Source organism: Protopterus annectens, chromosome 4.part0, assembly GCF_019279795.1.
Source record: "Protopterus annectens isolate FY-2018-M chromosome 4.part0, PAN1.0, whole genome shotgun sequence".
NCBI lineage: Eukaryota > Metazoa > Chordata > Ceratodontiformes > Protopteridae > Protopterus > Protopterus annectens.
This window is the reverse complement of record NC_056733.1, coordinates 977,628,830-977,648,249: the sequence shown is the minus strand read 5'-3', so window position 1 is coordinate 977,648,249 and position 19,420 is coordinate 977,628,830.

Sequence of the window (19,420 nt, the reverse complement as noted above, 5' to 3'; positions counted from 1 at the left end):
GCTTCATGCATGTATTCCTCCATCACATCTGTGGTATATCAGCGGTTGTTTGTACGTGACGACTATCCCTTGTCGTTCTGTCCCAGATATTTACAGTGATTGTGGTCCTGTACTTGTGATGGCCTGTTTGCCATTGGTTGCCACCTATTCAGGTGGGGATTGCTTGTTTGACACTTGTAGAACACACAGCAGTGTTTACGGGCCGATACGTGGCCATGGTCAGTAGCGAGGTAGCACATACGTATTTCCGCAGTACATACCTATTGCTGTGTGACTTTGCCGACGTATCGTTTTGCAATTAGCATATCGGTGTCATAAATACGGTCATGATTAGTACATACGTCCTTTCCATTTCCTGTGGGGTATATTCCTGTGCTACGTTCTGGGACATTGTCACTTTGCATCGTTATACGTCGCCACATGCCTAGCCAGGGTGGGGCTCTCACTACTACTTTGGGACTACTGGTGTACATATGCCTGTGGCTAGTGTACTGTATGCCTACACATATTATTCCACTCTGCCTCTAACATGGCACCAACATACGCATATTACAGAGACACACACATTACACTCACACAGCGACACACACGGCACCCTCTCCGCACACATACACATACTACGGCAGTCACGGGGACGTTTGCACACAGTACCTGCGTGGGCCGCATCACCGGCGGCGGTGTCTACCTCCCCCCTCATATCATCATAGTATTACCCGCGCATGTACTGTTACTGTACTGTGGCCAGGCGATCATTCCGACTCGCGGTTATGCATTTCGGTATGTTGACCTTTCCATGGTTGGCAGTATCCTCTTCTGTTAAACCTCCCGGATGCTCAGGTTGTCGTTTCACTGTGTATACTATGTACAGATATCGCGTGTTACATCTCTGTCACCTTACATCCCTCTGATTCCCTGTCTTACCTGTAGTACTTCTATGTATATGTGTACATATATTTCTATATATGTAATGATATCTATGTACATATATGTATATGCACATATATACATGTTTATATGTATACACCTTGCGGCGAACGTGGCAGTATACAGCAACGCCGTCTGCTGTAGGACCCGCGTATGGTTCAGGTGTTGCCGTTCCATGCTCCGCTGGCTGTTGGGGGTACAGTATTTGGGTGCTGCCTATGTTGGAGTCACACATGGGGCCACCCATACGGTACACTTTACGGGTGGTCATGTTTGTGTGCCATCCATTTCACTGTGTGTGCAGGTAGGGAGGTGTCAGTCCATGGGGCCTACGCTGTCAGAGTATGTGCTATACGTTCCCTCTTTGCCAGGGCATAGGCATATTGGGTATGCCTCCGTCTGCCTACTGGGGCTGGCACAGTGTGTTCATGGTCCTGAACCCTCTGTGCCTGGACTGGCCTTGGCAGTTGTGGTGGGCTTTGTGGCCCTTCGCCATTATGTATCTGCAGCAGCTGTTTCCGCAGGATCATATTATGTAGCATGGCACATACTATGAATATGTGGGCACATGTGCCTGGAGAGTACTGCAGGGCTCCACCAGATGTATCCAAGCACCGGAACCGTGATTTCAGCATCCCAAACACACGCTCTATGATTATTCTGGTTTGTGCGTGTGCCTCATTATGGCGTTCTTGCATGTGTGTGTGTGTGCATTTCTGATGGGAGTCATCATCCACGGCTCCAGTGCATAGCCAGCATCTCCCACAACGTGGCCTTGTGGGATGTCCCCCCTGGCGAATACCTGGTACAGCTGTGAGGCATGCCAGATATGGGAGTCGTGGTAGCTTCCAGGGCTGCCAGCACACACATCCATGATAATGCCCTGCGCATTGCACATGACCTGGCAATTGATGGAGGGGAATCCCTTGCGGTTTATGTAGCATCTACCCTGCTCCCCAGGTGGTGACTTGATTTGTATGTGCATACAGTCTATCACACCTAGTACCTCCGGGTATTGTGCGACACGGTGGAAGTGGCACATATTGCTAGCCAACTCCTCCTGAGATCTGGGGAAGTATATATGCTCATTGGCATGTGGTAACATGGCATCCAGAAAGTGGTGTAGTACCCTGGATGCTGATGCCTGTGAGATGCCCATTATATCCCCAGTTGGCCTTTGAAAGGTACCTGTGGCCAGTATTCGCAAGCTTACACATACCTTTGTGTCCACTGGGATGGGCCCCCCTCGGTTGTTTCTTGTTCTCAGGCGTGGCCGGCACAGCTCCACTATTTGCTGTAACGTGTCCCTATCCACCCTGTAACGCTCTACTATATCCAGGTCTTGTAGGCCCTGGTAGGTTACCCTTGGTCTGAACACTCTCCTTCTCCTCTGAGGCCTACGGTAGTTGTCGGCATCCTCCTCCACAACTCCGTCTGTCTCTAACACATGCTGATGGATCACGGCCATGGCAGCACCCAACATGTACATTTTAAAAGTTCCCTGTGTGTTTACACCTATGGTGCAGTGTTTGGGAATACACGGCTGTGTGTTGTGTGCATTCACACTTTATACTGTTGTGCTGTACACCCGGTGATGTCATAGGGTGTGTCTGTGCGGCCGTATCTGGGGATTATCTTCCGTGTTTTACCGCTGGCACTGCAACGCTGTTGCCTTTGGTGTTGCATTACTCTTGCCTGCAATGGATTACCTTTCGACCTTCCCTTACTGTTTCTGCACGTTGCACCTACTATTTCCTGGCATGCATCCTGCAGAGCCCTGTCATGTGTCGTTTCTGGGACATGGCATATCATGCGTTTTGTGTGCCGCCGCCATTATGCTGCCTGTCTGCTTGGCTCTGCTGTGTCCGGTCTTCACTCTTTGCACTCTGCTACCTCCCCTACTTTCTTTGCATTCATATGCCTCCCCTATCCCGTTTTGCAGGTTTCTGCATGCAGAGTTGTCAGCTGCCGCCAATTGGCCTTCGTGGGTTGATTAGTGTTGATTGCTCATTACTACTCCAATTACACTGCTTCCGCATTTCCTCATATTCTCAACATCACCTTCCTGTTTCCGATGTTATTTGCGGGGCGAGCGTCACATGACTGGGTTAAGGGAATGTAGTCATCCTCATGCACATGCACCTCTGCGCGCATTGTGTGCTCTCAGCTCAACTATTTCCCCACACGCCGGTCCTGCAGCTGTGATGTGCAATGTACAGCCCAGGTTTGCTGAGCTCCAATGTGCTTCCTCCTTACAGTGGCACACCCCTCTGCAGGTGACTTGTATTCACTCTGAACCACTCCTCGGTGTATTACCGCTGCGCCGTTTGGTACAGCCTTACGCCGGCGGGGGCTTTGTGATTCAGTATTATCTGCCTCATTTGCATGGCATTGACTACTAATTCATAGTTACCACGCCGAACACTGCCGCGAGTCCTTGGCAACCCTTGTACCATGGTTGTGGCTTTCCATGCATACTATAGTGTATTGTGGCTGTGAAGCTGATGTGTATTACGCTGCTGTTTTATAACATTGTCATATTATTTCATTGTTTTGCACCTTCCGCAGACATGTCCTGGGGTTCTGCTGTGAGTTTCTGTGGACATATCATTTATGTTATTATTTACATGTTGTGCATGTTTTCTTTTGACATTCTCTGTGTCTTTCGCCATTGGCATATGGCAACTGTGTGATACCTGATGCTGACAGCCTTCCATTACTCCTATGTTATGTTTGGGAAAATGTAAACCGTTTTTTTTTTGGTTTACATTGCCGTGGCCTTATGCTACGCCTGCGCCACTTCGTGTATTGCTATATGCCTTCATTTGCATGGTGCAACACCGCACATGGGGTGTTTAGCATACCTACGCCGGTGGCGGCGCTGATCCGGCGCACGCCGGTAGTGCACGTGGGATTGGATCGTACCTGAATTGCTCGGCGGCCATATTTGGCATTGTAACGCCTACGCTGTGCGTGCGCCTGGCGCAAGGTTCATGAATCCCGGGGAGCATTTAAAAACATGTTTTTTACAATTTCGAGATTCCACAATCTCGACATTATGGACTCGGGATTTTGACGGTCGAGATTGTGGGATCTTGAGATTTAGAATGGACTCATATATATATATATATATATATATATATATATATATATATATATATATATATATATATGGGTTCACTTCAGTTCACTGAACTTTCAATTCACTGACTTTCATTTCACTGACACCATTTCACTGAAATTAATTTCACTGACAACTATTATTAGCAATAAAATGGAATATTCCCCCTTCCCCACTGTAGTGCGACCCTGGAGTTAGAATATATAGTTAGGGGGGTGTGGGGGGCAGAGCCCCCCTCATCGGGGGGTGTGGGGGGCATAGCCCCCCACTTCATTTCATATGACATTCTTATGTTTTGATATAATATTGCTTAGTAAAAGAAAAGTAAGTGGGGCTCCCCACACCCCGCTGTGGGGGGCTCTGCCCCCCACACCCCCCTAACTATATATTCTAACTCCAGGGTTGCACTACAGTGGGGAAGGGGGCATATTCCATTTACTTTGTAATAATACTTGTCAGTGAAATGAACTTTCAGTGAAATGAAGTTTCAGTGAAATGAATTTCAGTGAAATGGTGTCAGTGAAATGAAAGTCAGTGAATTGAAAGTTCAGTGAATTGAAGTGAACCCATATATATATCTATATATCTATATATATATATATATATATATAGCGGTGAGGTCTGCGGTGGGAGTGACGGATGCATTTAAGGTGGAGGTGGGGTTACATCAAGGATCAGCTCTGAGCCCTTTTTTATTTGCAATGGTGATGGACAGTTTGACAGATGAGGTCAGACAGGAGTCCCCGTGGACTATGATGTTTGCAGATGACATTGTGATCTGTAGTGAGAGTAGGGAACAGGTGGAGGAGACCCTGGAGAAATGGAGATATGCTCTAGGGAGAAGAGGGATGAAGGTCAGCAGGAATAAGACAGAATATATGTGTGTGAATGTGAGGGAGGATAGAGGAATGGTGAGGATGCAAGGTGTAGAGGTGGCGAAGGTGGATGAGTTTAAATACTTGGCGTCAATAGTTGAGAGTAATGGTGAGTGTGGAAGAGAGGTGAAGAAGAGAGTACAGGCAGGATGGAGTGGGTGGAGAAGAGTGTCAGGACTGATTTGTGACAGACGAGTACCAGTAAGAGTGAAAGGGAAGGTCTACAAGAGGTTAGTGAGACCAGCTATGTTATATGGGTTGGAGACAGTGGCATTGACAAAAAGGCAGGAGTTTGAGCTGGATGTGGCAGAATTAAAGATGTTAAGATTTGCACTGGGTGTAACAAGGGTGGACAGTATTAGAAATAAGTATATTAGCGGGTCAGCCCAGGTTGGAAGGTTTGGAGACAAAGTCAGAGAGGCATGATTACATTGGTTTGGACATGTGCTGAGGAGGGATGCAGAGTATATTTGGAAAAAGATGCTAAGGATGAAGCTACCAGGTAACAGGAAAAGAGGAAGGCCTAAGATAAGGTTTATGGATATGGTGAGAGAGGACATGCAGGTGGCTGGTGTGACAGAGCAAGATGCAGAGGACAGGAAGAAATGGAAACAGTTGATCTGCTGTGGCAACCCCTAACGGGAACAGCCGAAAGAAGATGATGATGATGATATACATATATATACATACACATACACACACACACACACACACACATATATATATATATATATATATATATATATATATATACATATATATATATATATATATATATATATATATATATATATATATATGTATATCTAAAACTATATTTATATATCTATATCTATCTATATATCTTTATCTGTATATATCTATATCTATCTATCTATATAGAAAGAGATGTATACCTAAAACTATATCTATCTATATATCTATATCTTTATCTATCTATCTGGGTCTACTTTTCATGGTCGACTTTTCACAAAATCGACTTTCATATGGCCGAGACCACATGATCGACTTTCGGAAAGATGACCATGTAAATTAAACACAAAAAACACAACAAACACTTACCTTAAAACTGTTAGCAGGGGGGCAAGCCACCCTCCACCCCCCATGGAGTCTCTGCCCCCAAAACCCCTGTAACTTAAATATACCAACTCCGAAGTTGCACTACAGTGCAGAAGAGGGAAATGTTCCCATTCTGCAGTGTATGGAGATAGCTGTTCCCCATGGTCGGCTTTTCAAAAGTCGATCATATGGTCTTGGCCATATGCAAGTTGACTTTGTGAAAAGTTGACCATGTGAAGGAGACCCATCTATCTATATAACTATATCTATCTCTCTCTTTGTATAGAAAGGTAATATTCCAGGGTGACTCTTTGTCACCGCTGGTATTCTGCCTTGCCTTAGCCCATTAAGCTGTTTACTTAACAGCTTAGGCCATGGCTATAATTTGGCTGCTAGAAAACAGCGAAGTGTAAAGACTTCACATCTTCTCTTGTAGATTTAAAAGTGTTTAGTTCATCAGATGAGGAAGTGAAAGCACAACTGCAAGTTGTCAAAACTTTTTCAGATGATATAAGAATGTCATTTGGTCTTGATAATGTGCCAAAGCAACTTTTAAAGCAGGAAAACTGCAACACCAAGAAAACATCAGTTTGGGACAACAATGTCACATAAAAGTACTTGAGCAAGAAGGAGTGTATAAATATTTGGGAACTGATGAACGATCAACAATAAAACATGATCAAATGTTAGTAAAACTTAGTAAGGGATACTTCAAAAGACTTAAATTAATCCTGAAAACAGCACTGACATCTAGGAACAATATTCAGGCTATAAACCAATTTGCTCCTCCTGTCCTAACTTACATTTTTGAATGACTGACTGCCCCCAAAATATTTTGGACAGATTAGATAGCAAATCAAGAAGGATGCTTCATGCTCACCAAATGATTTATAAAAATCAGTGCATATCATAGGTTCATAGGTGTGTACTAGGCTAACGGCCCTGGAGCCTATATAAGCCTGGTGCAAGAAGATTCCCTGGCATCATGCTCCCCAATGTTAGTTACCAATGCCCCTGTCAGGGAAGGCCACTGAAGTGATCCCTGGGGTGAACTTCCTGTTGCCCATCCACTCATCAAGATTTCTCTTAAAGAGAGCCAGTGAAGTGCTCTGCTTGACGTTGAATGGGAAGTTTGTTCCAGCGTATCGGAAGTCTCTGGGTTAGGAACCTATCCCTCCAGCATGTTCTGTTTATTGTTGTAATGAGGTTTAGGTCCCTGAGCATGTGGCACGGAAGGATTGGGATTTCTTTAGGTGTAGCATATCTAGCAGCTCTGGGCCAGATATAGCTTTGCAGGTCAAGCAGAGATTGCAATAAGTATGTAAGATAAGCAGGCAATAAGAGACAGAGTATAGCTGGAGTCTTTTGAGTCTGTCCGTATAGGGCATGTGTCTAAGGCCTAAGATCCTCTTAGTCAGGTATTTTTGTGGCCTTTTCAGTTGCAGTTGTAGGTGTCTAGTGAGGTACATACCAAATGGGGAGTTGTAGTCTATAATAGGTCTAATGAGGGATGAGTAGAGAGGGACTATGACCTCTTTCTTCCTGGATAAGAAACCTTTTGTAATGAGATGTGCCACATAGAAGGACTTTCTGACTATAGTGGCAATGTGGTTATCAAAGGAGAGGTTGCTGTCAACCTGCGTCCCCAGGTCTCTTATCACACCTTCAGTGTTTAGTGGACTACCGCCTATGTCGTAGTTTATGGGCACTGAATTTTTCCCAAAGGGAATGACAATGCACTTTTTAGCATTGAGCTTAAGGCCATGGTTCTCTCACCAGTCATTGGTGGCAGTGAGGCCTTTTTGTAGAATGTCTACATCAGTACAATCAAGATTTTGTATTCCCTGTTCTGAAGGAGGGATGGGCCTCCTTGAAAATGATTATATGTATAGATCTGCAATTGTGGGACTCCACACATATCTGCTGACCTCACAAGACCCAAATGTAGTGAAAGTTTTGAAACATGAGGAGAATAAATCTAAAATGACTTCCCTGCTTAGTCTAGCAGAAGCATATCGGCATCAAGTGGGAATGGAGATCAAACCAGAAGTTGATAAAAACTAGGCATCAACTGAATGTGCCAAAAAACAAAAGAAAGAATATAAGGTGAAGGACCAGAGGAGAAGTCAAGAAATGTTGAAAAAGCATTAATATAGTTGCAAGTATAGAAAACTTCTGGAAGAGCCTCATGTTGATCAGGAATCAATGCAGGAATGGTTGAGGAGAGGCGAATTCAAACCAAGAGATGAAAGGTTAATATTGGCAGCCCAAGACAGTGGGCTGCGTACACTTTGGTTTACAAAGTCCATTGAACATGTGGGAGAAACAAATGTAGGTTTTGCAAAACCGAATTATAAACAGTTGCACACCTCGTTGCTGGTTGTGATATACTAATGTCAGAAGGACTGTATAGGTTCATAGGTAGGTTCTAGGCTATCAGTTCAAGGGCCTATGAAAGCCTAGCCAACAAGGTTCCCTGGCTTATGCCACCCAAAAAAGTTATTTTCCTGTGCCACTGTCGAGCAGAGACACAGAAGTGATCCCCGGGGTGTATTTCCTATTTTCCATCCACTCATCAAGATTTTTCTTGAAGAGTGCTAATGAAGAACTTTGCTTGACATAGATGGGTAGCCTGTTCCAGAGTATTAGAAGTCTCTGGGACAGGAATCTATCCCGCCAGCATTTCCTGTTTATTGTGGTGACAAGGTTTAGCTCCCTAGAGCTTGTAGCTCGGAGGGATTGTGATTTCTTTAGGTGTAGCATGTCCAACGGCTCTGGGTTTGACATAGTTTTATATGTTAGGCAGAGATCACCTCGAAGTAGGCGATAGGCTACAGAGTAAAGCTGGAGTTTTTCAGGTGGTCAGTGTAGGGCATTTGTTTGAGGCCAGTAATCCTCTTTGTGAGGTACTTCTGTGGCCTTTCCAGCTGCTGCAGATGTCTTGTGAGGTACTTTCCAAAAGGGGCATTGTACACTATAATGGGTCGAATGAGTGTTGAGTAGAGGGGAACAATGACCTCTCTTTTCCTGGATGAGAACCCTTTTATGATGAGATGTGCCATGTAGAAGGACTTCCTGACTACTGTGGCAATGTGACTATCAAAGGAGAGACTACTGTCCACCTGGGTCCCAAGGTCTCTTATCACACATTTGGTGTTAAGTAGATTGCTGCCTATGTGGCAGTTCATGGGTACAGAGTTTTTACCAAAGGGGATGACACTGCACTTTTTGGTATTGAGCTTGAGGCCATGGCTCTGACACCAGGCAGGTATACTGAAAGGCATTTTAATGTAGCAAGACTGTTGCACTGGGGATTGTGCAAACATTATGGTACTGGTGGCTGAAAAACACTAGAAACATGAGCCACAAAGCATCATAGAAAATGATGATTTCTACATCACATGGGATCACCCATTACCAACAGTTCAAAAGATAGATGCTAGAAAACCAGATATAGTGGTCCAAGAAAAGAAGACAAAAGTATTTTATTTATTTTATTTTACATTTGTTGACCGGGCTACTCTAACTGGATATATGTCCATTTTCAGTAGAGGCCCGGGGAGAAAAGCTCCACATAAAATATACATCACATTAATAATTCAGTTTAAAGACATAAAAGTTCAATTAGCAATACTAGTCATAAAAAATAATAAAATGTGCTTCAAAGTAGAAAAGCATATGTGATATAAGACAGTAGAAAAACAATGTTTTTTTTTTGTATTCCCCAACGGTCAATCACTGTGGGAAGGAAGTATTTAGAAAGATGAAGAGATTCTAGAATGAAGTTATAAGTAAGGAGCAGCAGGAGAGACTAGTTTAAGAGAACAGAGATAGGAGAAATTTGGTTAAGAGGTAGACACAGAGAGTTATAGGGGAGAAGAATAAGAGAAACTAGCATTGATTATGACTACTGTGTCTTGTGTAGAGAGAGACACAAAGTCATAAAATATTAGGAACTGCAGGCAGAAATGAGAGCAATGTGGATGAAATATATCCAGACAGTTCCAATAGTAGTAGGAGCAATGGGGCTTATAAAAAAGAGTCTACAATTGTAATTAGATGTGTTACCAGTTCATGTAACACCATACGAATTGCAGAAGGAGTCATTACTTGGCATATTACGGGTGCCATGAAGAGCACTTTTGGCTGACATCAAAGATTGAAACAATACTAATTTCATGAACTTTAATCGTACTTTGACTTAGGAATGGGGTCCATTCCTGTCACGGTATTAGAAACCCAAAAGATTTGGAGAAATTAAAAAGATATGTATACCTAAATCCATCTATCTATCTATCTATATATGGGTTCACTTCAGATGATCGAGTTTCTGAAATCTCGAAACTCATTTGGTCGAGACCATATGATCAAGTTTTCAGAAACTCGAACATCTGAAGGGGGGGGGGTTAAATAAATTGTGCGGATACCTTAAGTGAGTGATTCTGCAAGGGGGCAGGCCTTCTGCACCCCTGCTACTTAAATATATGAACTCAGAGATTGTGCTACAGTAGGGAATAGGGAAATCTCCCATTCTGCAGTGTCTGCAGAAGTGCGGAACAGGAGATTTCCCTTTTCCCCACTGTAGCACGATCTTGGAGTTAGTATATTTAAGTAGGGGGGTGTGGGGGTGCAGGGGGGCTTGCCCCTGCAAAAATATCTGTAAATGTGTTTGTTTTTCTTTTATATGTTCACTTGTGATGTTCAAGTTTCTGAAAACCCGAATATATGGTCTTGATCATATGAGTTTCGAGATTTCAGAAACTCGATCATCTAAAGTGAATCCATATATACTTACACGGATCTATTTCAGAAGATCATCTCTTCAGAAAGTTGAAATTCATATGGTCAAGACCATATGACTGACTTTCTGAAAAGTCAAACAACACAAAACAACAACAAAAAAAAATCTACATTTTTGCAGTGGCCTCATACCCCCTGCATATTATATATACCAGCTCTGAGATCACACTACAGTGGTTAAAAGGGTAAATTCTTTGATCCCTACTGTACCACAATCTTCATACAAAAGCTTCAACATTTCTGAAAGTCAATCATATGGTCTTGACCATATGAAGTTCGACCGTCTGAAAATCAATCTTCTGAAGGAGACGCGATCACACATACACACATTTTATGTTTTATATATATATATATATATATATATATATATATATATATATATATATAATTATAGATAGATAGATGGATACAGATAGATATATACAGACAGATAGATAGTAGTGTCAGTGACTCAACAGGCAGCACACTCGCCTTTGGAGTAGAAGGCCGTGGGTTCTGTTCCCACACCAGACAGAGTGACTGCTTACACTACAGTGCAGAATTAGAGGGTGCTGCACTCCTGAGTGTGCTATCCCTTGGATAAGCTACTACGGGTTTATATCACAACATCGAAGGATGAAAATCTCAAATGTCAAAAAATCAAACAGACTACATAGAAGAGCAGAACACTGAAATGGGGTAGAAACGACTATTTGGAATGTAGCTGAAAAAAAATTGCTCCATGCAGGGGGGCAAGACCCCCTGCACCCCCCCATTCCCCATGCCACTTAAATATACCACTTCAGAGATCACAGTTCACTCCACTACAGTGCAGAAATGGAAGATTTCCATTTCCTACACTGTAGCACGATCTCAGAGTTGGTATATTTAGGTAGCGGGGGGCACAGCCCCCCACGTGGGGGGTGCAGGGGGGGCTTGCCCCCCTGCCTACACCCTTCATGTTGCATGTCACTGTTGGGTACTGCCATTGACACTTTTTCGATGTTTTTATGTTCCGATGTAGTGTGTTCGATGTTTTGTCATTCAAGATTTTCAATATTCAGTGATGTGATATAAACCTGCTATGACCAAGTTACAGCAGTGCCAGTGGAGCAACAGGCAGCAAAGTCACCTTTGGAACAGAAGGCTGTGAGATCTATTCCCACATCAGACAAACTGATTGCTGACACTGCAGTGCAGAATTAGAGGGTGCTGCACTCCTCTGAGTGTGCTGTCCCTTAATGAGATATGACCAAGTTACAGCAGTGTCAGTGGAGCAACAGGCAGCACACTTGCCTTTGGTGCAGAAGGCTCTGGGTTCTATTCCAACACCAGGCAGACTGATTGCTGACACTGCAGTGCAGAATTACAGGGTGCTGCACTCCTGAGTGTGCTGTCTCTTAAATGAAATATGAGCTAGTTACAGAAGTGTCAGTGTAGCAACAGGCAGCACACTCACCTTTGCTGCAGAAGGCTGTGAGTTCTATTCCCACACCAGGTAGATCAGTTGCTGACACTGCAGTGCAGCATAAGGGAGGTGCTGCACTCCTCGGTATGTCATCCTTCGGATGAGATGTTAAACCAAAGGCATCTCTGCTTGAGTTGGTGGTAGCTCAGGCAGATGTAGAAGATTCCACAGCACTTAACAAAAGAGTAGGACTTGCTTTACTATATAAATCCTTTTCCTTCTTTCTTTCATTATTTACACTTTCTTTATTTTTACACTTTATATCATGCTTTATACATCACATTAAAGCACTTTACATGTTTATCTTCCTAAATACATGCAAAACCCATTTAATCGCCCCATCCTTTCCACTATAACCATTTCTTAATATCATATATCACTTCCTTGTCATCTTTTTATTTGTTATGCAATTTTCGCATCTTCTTTTCCATAAACACCAAACAACAATGAATACAATTTCATCCCATTTTTCAATGTCTTTTTTCTCCTAACCTTATATTTCCCATACACCACTATGTCTATATCATTCTTTTCAATCCTTTCCAGTCATTAACATCTTTGAATAATGTCCCCAGACCTCCATCTTTCTTCCATTCCAGAAAACAATGCTACTTTGTGTCTTCAGTATTGCAGCTATTACACATTCTTTGTTCTATCACCGTGCATCTCATGTTACTTTTCACTGGCAGTTTGTCTAGTAAAAACATCACAGAAAATCACTTGCTTCCCAGTAGCCTGATGGATAAGACACTCACCTGCTAAGCCAAGCTTAAAAAACGATTCAAATGTTTTTCCTTCTTGTCCATAAGGCTTTCTTGTATTTACTCCCCATTTTTTCGCAAAGATCAATATAATAGTTTGCTTTCATTATATTTTATACCATTATTTCCTTTTCATCTCTACTTCATTTATATCAATTCTCCATGCCTTTATTTTACTTTCATATTCTCTTCCAAACTGTTTGTTTTTTTTCCTTTTTACCCCACCCATCCCTGCACCTTTATAATTTTCAATTAAAAAAAAATTCTTGGTATTGCCTTTTTTCAGACACTTTTTTAACACACAAAACAAATTTATTGACGTTAAAAAAAACAATTGGATATATGAAATTCACCCCCCTTTTCTTTTACATTATAAACTATTCCTTTTTTGACTGGATTCAACTTCGCTCCCCACAGAAAACCAAAATAAACTTCTAAAATTTTGTTTTTCTGCCTGCAGGGAATATACTTTTCAACCATTCAACGACTCCAGTGGTTAATAAAGAATATTTTTCACATATGAGCTGGCTACAAGCTCAAGAAACATGCACAAGCAAATACGTACAATGTTTACATATTCAGACTTTATGATTTTTTCCTACCTGAACACTTTGGAAGGCTGCGTTGAGATAACTGATGTTTAGGATAATCGACGTTTGGATAATCGACTCTACTGTAACTGTAAATCTTATGTCAAGTAAACAGCTTACCTCTGCATCTATTTTTCCTCACCACTCAAACACCGTCATTCATCTAACATCGTTTTTTGGCGTTCCCATTAGTTATACTAACCTTTTCCTTTTTTGCGTTTTTTTCAGTTCATCTTTTGGCCTCCTTTTTCTCCCCTTCACTCTTCCCTCAAGAGAACTTTCTAACTTTTTTCTTAGTCAGAGCACATATCTCCCTCATCTTCTGTTTCTAATACCCCAAACCTGTTTTCCATCCCTATGTGCTTGTTTTTAGTTTATTATTTGCGGACTTCACCTGTGCATCTTTTTCTATAGTTTTACCTGATACTTTCTCACCCCCGTCTGTTCATCATTCACTTCTACCCTTTCATGGGTAAAAACTTTGTTCTTCTGTCTCATTTTCTACATTTTTTCTTAATTTATTAATTTGTGGAGGAAAAAGCTAAAAATCCCCTCTATTCCACATTTCCTATAATATCCAGACAGAATGTCCAGACTCCCCACACTGCCCACACCTTCATTTTGTACAATCCTGGATTAAATGTGATTCACTCCTACAGAAAAAACATGCTTTTGGCTGCCCCTGTTACTTAACACTCCCTTTTCCTCATGTTTTACTATCACATTAGGGACATGCTGAAACTTGATATGTTCTGTTTTTAAAGTTACATAAACTTCCCATCCCCCACTCCATAGTTTTCTGTCAACCACAACTTTTTCAATATCATGCACAACCTGACATAAGCTTTAGAAAAACAATTTAAATTCATTCTCTTCTATCTAAGTCCTAAATTGCAGGAACAGTTTTCTTTTTAACTGTACATTTAGATTCATAGGTTCATAAGAGATTGCTAGGCTAATGGCTCAAGAGTCCTTACAAGCCTAGTCAGTTGTATTCATATTTTACCCAATTTTCCTAGGGAAAAGATAACAAGGGTTAGCAAGCAATATTTTGACAATTTTTACAGACTGCCTTTGTCCATAAGCAATATGGATACCATTCCAGAAGTGAATTTGTGATTTCCCATCCATTGATCCAGATTGCACTTGTAGATAGTCTGGGAAGGGCTCTGTTTCATGTGAATAAGAAGCCTATTCCAGATGAGGGGCAGTCTCTGGACACCTTTCTGTCTCTCCATCATGATCTATTCATGTCAGAGATCACACTTAGACCTTTGGAGTAGGTAACCCTTATGCAGTTAGTTTTGCGAATATGCAACATTTCCACCAAGGCTGAGACAGAGACCGCATTGTAGGTCAGGCACTGACCACCCCTCAGTAATCAGTAGGAAACTGAATACAGTGATAGGGGTTTTAGGCAGTCTGCATAAGACATGTTGGTTGTACCCTGTATTTTTTTGGTGAAAAACCTCTGAGCATGCTCCAGCTGTTGCAGGTACCTGGCAAGGTACATGCCAAAGGATGCATTGTACTCAATTATTGGTCTTATGAAGGTCAACTACAATGATACTATGACATCCTTAGACCTGGATGTCATACCCTTACTTATAGTGTGAGCCACATAGAAGGATTTACTCACCACTGTGTGCACATGGTGGTCAAAGTTCAGATTACTATCTATATGAGTACCCAGATCTCTTACCATTGTGTCCACTCTTAGGGGGATGCTATCAATGTTGTAATTTGCAGAGCCATTCACATTCCCAAAGGCTATTATTATGCACTTGTTTGCATTTAGTTTGAGGCCGTGGCTCTGACAGTCTGCATCAGACCGTTCTGTAGGATATCAGCATCATTTGGGGATCGCTCTCAACTTCCAGTCATCAGCAAACTTGGCCAACCAAAGGACATCTACATTTGGCTTGACATCTTAGAAGTATATCCCAAACAGGAGGGGCCCAGTATCAATCCACCCATTCACTAACACCCTCACTCTATTTTTTGATATGGTGACATACACACTCCCCTAATTGTATTCTCTATTACATACTTTTCCATAAAATCCCAGAAAGCATCATGTTTTACTGTTTCAAATGCCTTACTAATATCACCAACCACAAGTTTCACATCTTCCCTTTTACTTATAATATCATCCACACTTTCTCAACCCACCAATAACAATTCCTGGCATCTCTTCCCTTTTACATTGTATATACTTTCTTCAAAATGTCCTTCATGTTTCCTTCCATTGCCCTCTGTATTTTTATCAAAAACATTATAATCTGTATTATTTATAGATTATTGATAGATCTCCAGGTTTTTATTTCCCGTATTATTTATAGATTATTGATAGATCTCCAGGTTTTTATTTCCCGTATTATTTATAGATTATTGATAGATCTCCAGGTTTTTATTTCCCGTATTATTTATAGATTATTGATAGCTCTCCAGGTTTTTATTTCCCATATTATTTATAGATTATTGATAGATCTCCAGGTTTTTATTTCCCGTATTATTTATAGGTTATTGATAGATCTCCAGGTTTTTATTTCCCGTATTATTTATAGATTATTGATAGATCTCCAGGTTTTTATTTCCTGTATTATTTATAGATTATTGATAGATCTCCAGGTTTTTATTTCCCGTATTATTTATAGATTATTGATAGATCTCCAGGTTTTTATTTCCCGTATTATTTATAGATCATTGATAGATCTCCAGGTTTTTATTTCCTGTATTATTTATAGATTATTGATAGATCTCCAGGTTTTTATTTCCCGTATTATTTATAGATTATTGATAGATCTCCAGGTTTTTATTTTCCATATTATTTATAGATTATTGATAGATCTCCAGGTTTTTATTTCATTCTTTTCATTTTTCTGTGATATAAATTCTAATATCCCACTGCATAACTCTTCACAAACAAACCCTTCTTTCAACAATTCATTCAAAATGTTTATACAACAAGCTTTTTGCCAATACCTTAATTTGTGGTACATTCCGTGCCCAGTACCGTCTGGGCCTGATACTGACTCGACATTTACTTTCCTAAGTACTTCATCCAGATCACTAACACTAATTTACTTTTCAAATACTTCATGAACTCATTCTTGCAATGTTTTTACTATCCTTTCTCTCTATTTTCTTGCTGGTTACTCTAGCACATATGTTCTACATGCTGTACTACAATACTCATAATTCACTTTTGTGTTCTGTTTACCTCTCGTTTTATGTTTTCATTTCACTCATCATATTAATGTCCTCCTTTATTATTTTACCCAAATCTGCAGACACCCCCTCCCTTGCAAATAATACCTCTGTTTAAACAGCAGTGCATGTTATGAAGAAATGAATCTAGGGTTCTCCCCGGGCCTCGGTTAAAAATTGGCTTTGTTCCAAGTCAAACTTTCCTGGTAAACAAATGTTAAATAAATACATAAATAAATATATTTTTCTTGCTTGTTTTTGCTATATTTCCTTTTCCTATCACAATACTTTCTTTTATTCATCTCTAAATTCCGCAGTACATTTCTATACGTTTTTCCAGACTCCACTTTCTCTTCTTTTCTTACATCATTCTCCCCCTGGAAAAAAAAAACACTTTTATACTTCTTTTTAAATTCAATGTACCATTCAGAACAATTTTTATAAAAGCGCATCCCCCTCTAACCGCAATGCTTCCCACTCTCCACTTTCATCCCGTAATTTCCCATTTATTCTTTTTATTTCCGTTGACTCCCTTTCTTCCGTCATTTCTATCCATATTGTAAATAATCCAAAATACCTGCACAGTACCACAATCTGCTATACCCAAACCATCCAACAATACAATATAATCAATTTCACATCCAGTTGCCCTTCTTGCATAAGTCCGTTGACTTTTTTCCACACAGCTAACTTGCCACATTTTTTTTTACTTTTTTGTATTTTTTAACATCCTTGTCTTTCTTTTTACATTACCCCTATAAATTACCATTACACTCCCCTGCAATAATACTTTTCATGTTAACTACTGCATAAGCTAATATTTGATGAAACATATTCTCTCTTTCCTTTCCATTTGTATATGCATGTAATGCTATAGTTTTATAAACATATTCTCTCCACCTCTCATCCACAACAGCTAACCTTTCCATCTTTACCAACATTACATATAACACAATGCAGCCACTCTGGAACAGCATTCACTTCCCAAATGCCATATTATTTTTTCTATCCCACAATTTTTCTGTTTGCAGACTTTCTTCACTTGTCAGTTCAGCTATTCCTTGATCCTCAGAATCAGATCTGTAACAGTTTCAGTAACCAAAACATCTAAGACTGCTCTTTACCTTTATTTTAATCTACTTTTCTTCAGCCTTACCTAGCACCTGTCGAGTTTCTTTCCTAACATCCGTTGCACTCCCTTCACAAACAACTGACTTATCACATTCAGTTTCTTCTTCATTTCAATGCTGTTGGCACTTTTACTGTCGTTGTCCTGAAATGCATTTTTTATCTAAATCTTCTTTCGCTACTTCATCCTCTTTTTCATTAACACATTTTCCCCTTTTTCCCCTACATCCTCAATACTTTCAGACATTACAATACTTTCTTCTTCATCCTGCTCAACATTTTGTTGGGGGGGGGTTGGTAATTATGAATAGTATTGATTTCTCTTCAAAAATGTGTGAATTTCATTCCAATGATGGTACTTATGTGAGAGTTTCATTGCATGAAATCAATACAGCTTACGCCAGGCTTGATTTCTATTTGTTAGAGATGTCAGTCATACAAGGTGAAATGGAGCATGAGATATGGGAATATCTGACCTGTTGCCAGCTGGCTCACAAACTGCACCCACACTATCAAAGTGGGTGACTCAACATCACCCAGCAGACTTGTTACCAGTGCGGTGCCAATGGAGTCAGTGCTGAGCCCTCTACTCTTTGGTATATACTTCTCAGAAGTTCAGCTCCAAACTAAAGGGTTGTGACTGACCAAATTTGCAGACAACTGCAAACTAGGAGCAATCATTGAATCTGCAAATGATGCCAGTATACTCCAGGATGGTCTCACACAAACCAATAACTGGTGTATTAGTCACGGTCTCAAACTGAATGCAAAGAAATGCATCATGATTCCCTTCAGCACAAACAACATCACTTTACACTATCAAATCAATAACAATACACTAAGTACCCATGAAGTGGTAAGGGACCTGGGATCACAGATTTACTGTGACCCTAACTTTGACCACTTCATGTCTACCGTTGTAAGGAAAGCTTTCCACATAGCTCACTTGATTAGTAAAGGCATCACCTTGAAAGAAAAAGAAGATATAACCCCGCTATACTCGGCACTTATCCATCCCATAATTGAGTATAATGTACCATTTGGTATGTACCGTAATAAGCACCTACAGCAATTAGTGAGACCTCAGAGGTTCCTAACAAAGAAGATCAAGGATGTCCAGCATGTGCCTTACATAGACCGACTAAAATTCCTGTCACTATACTCTGTATCCTAAAGACTTCTTAGGGGAGACATATGCCTGGCCTACAGGGCAACCCAAGACCCAAACCAAATGAACTTACTGGATATCTATAAATCAAATGGGTCTAGGGCTACCCATTCCAGGGACTGAAATATAGCCTACAACTTAAATAGGACATGCTGGAGGGACAGATTTATCTCCCAGTGACTGTCATATCTTTGGAACAGGCTGTCAATTCATGTGACACAGGGCAGCTCTATGACATTGTTCAATAGGAACCTGGATGAGTGGATGGGGTACCATAAATATTTACTGGGTATAGTGCCCACAACCCTCCTGGACATGGGCAGTCATCACTAAATGC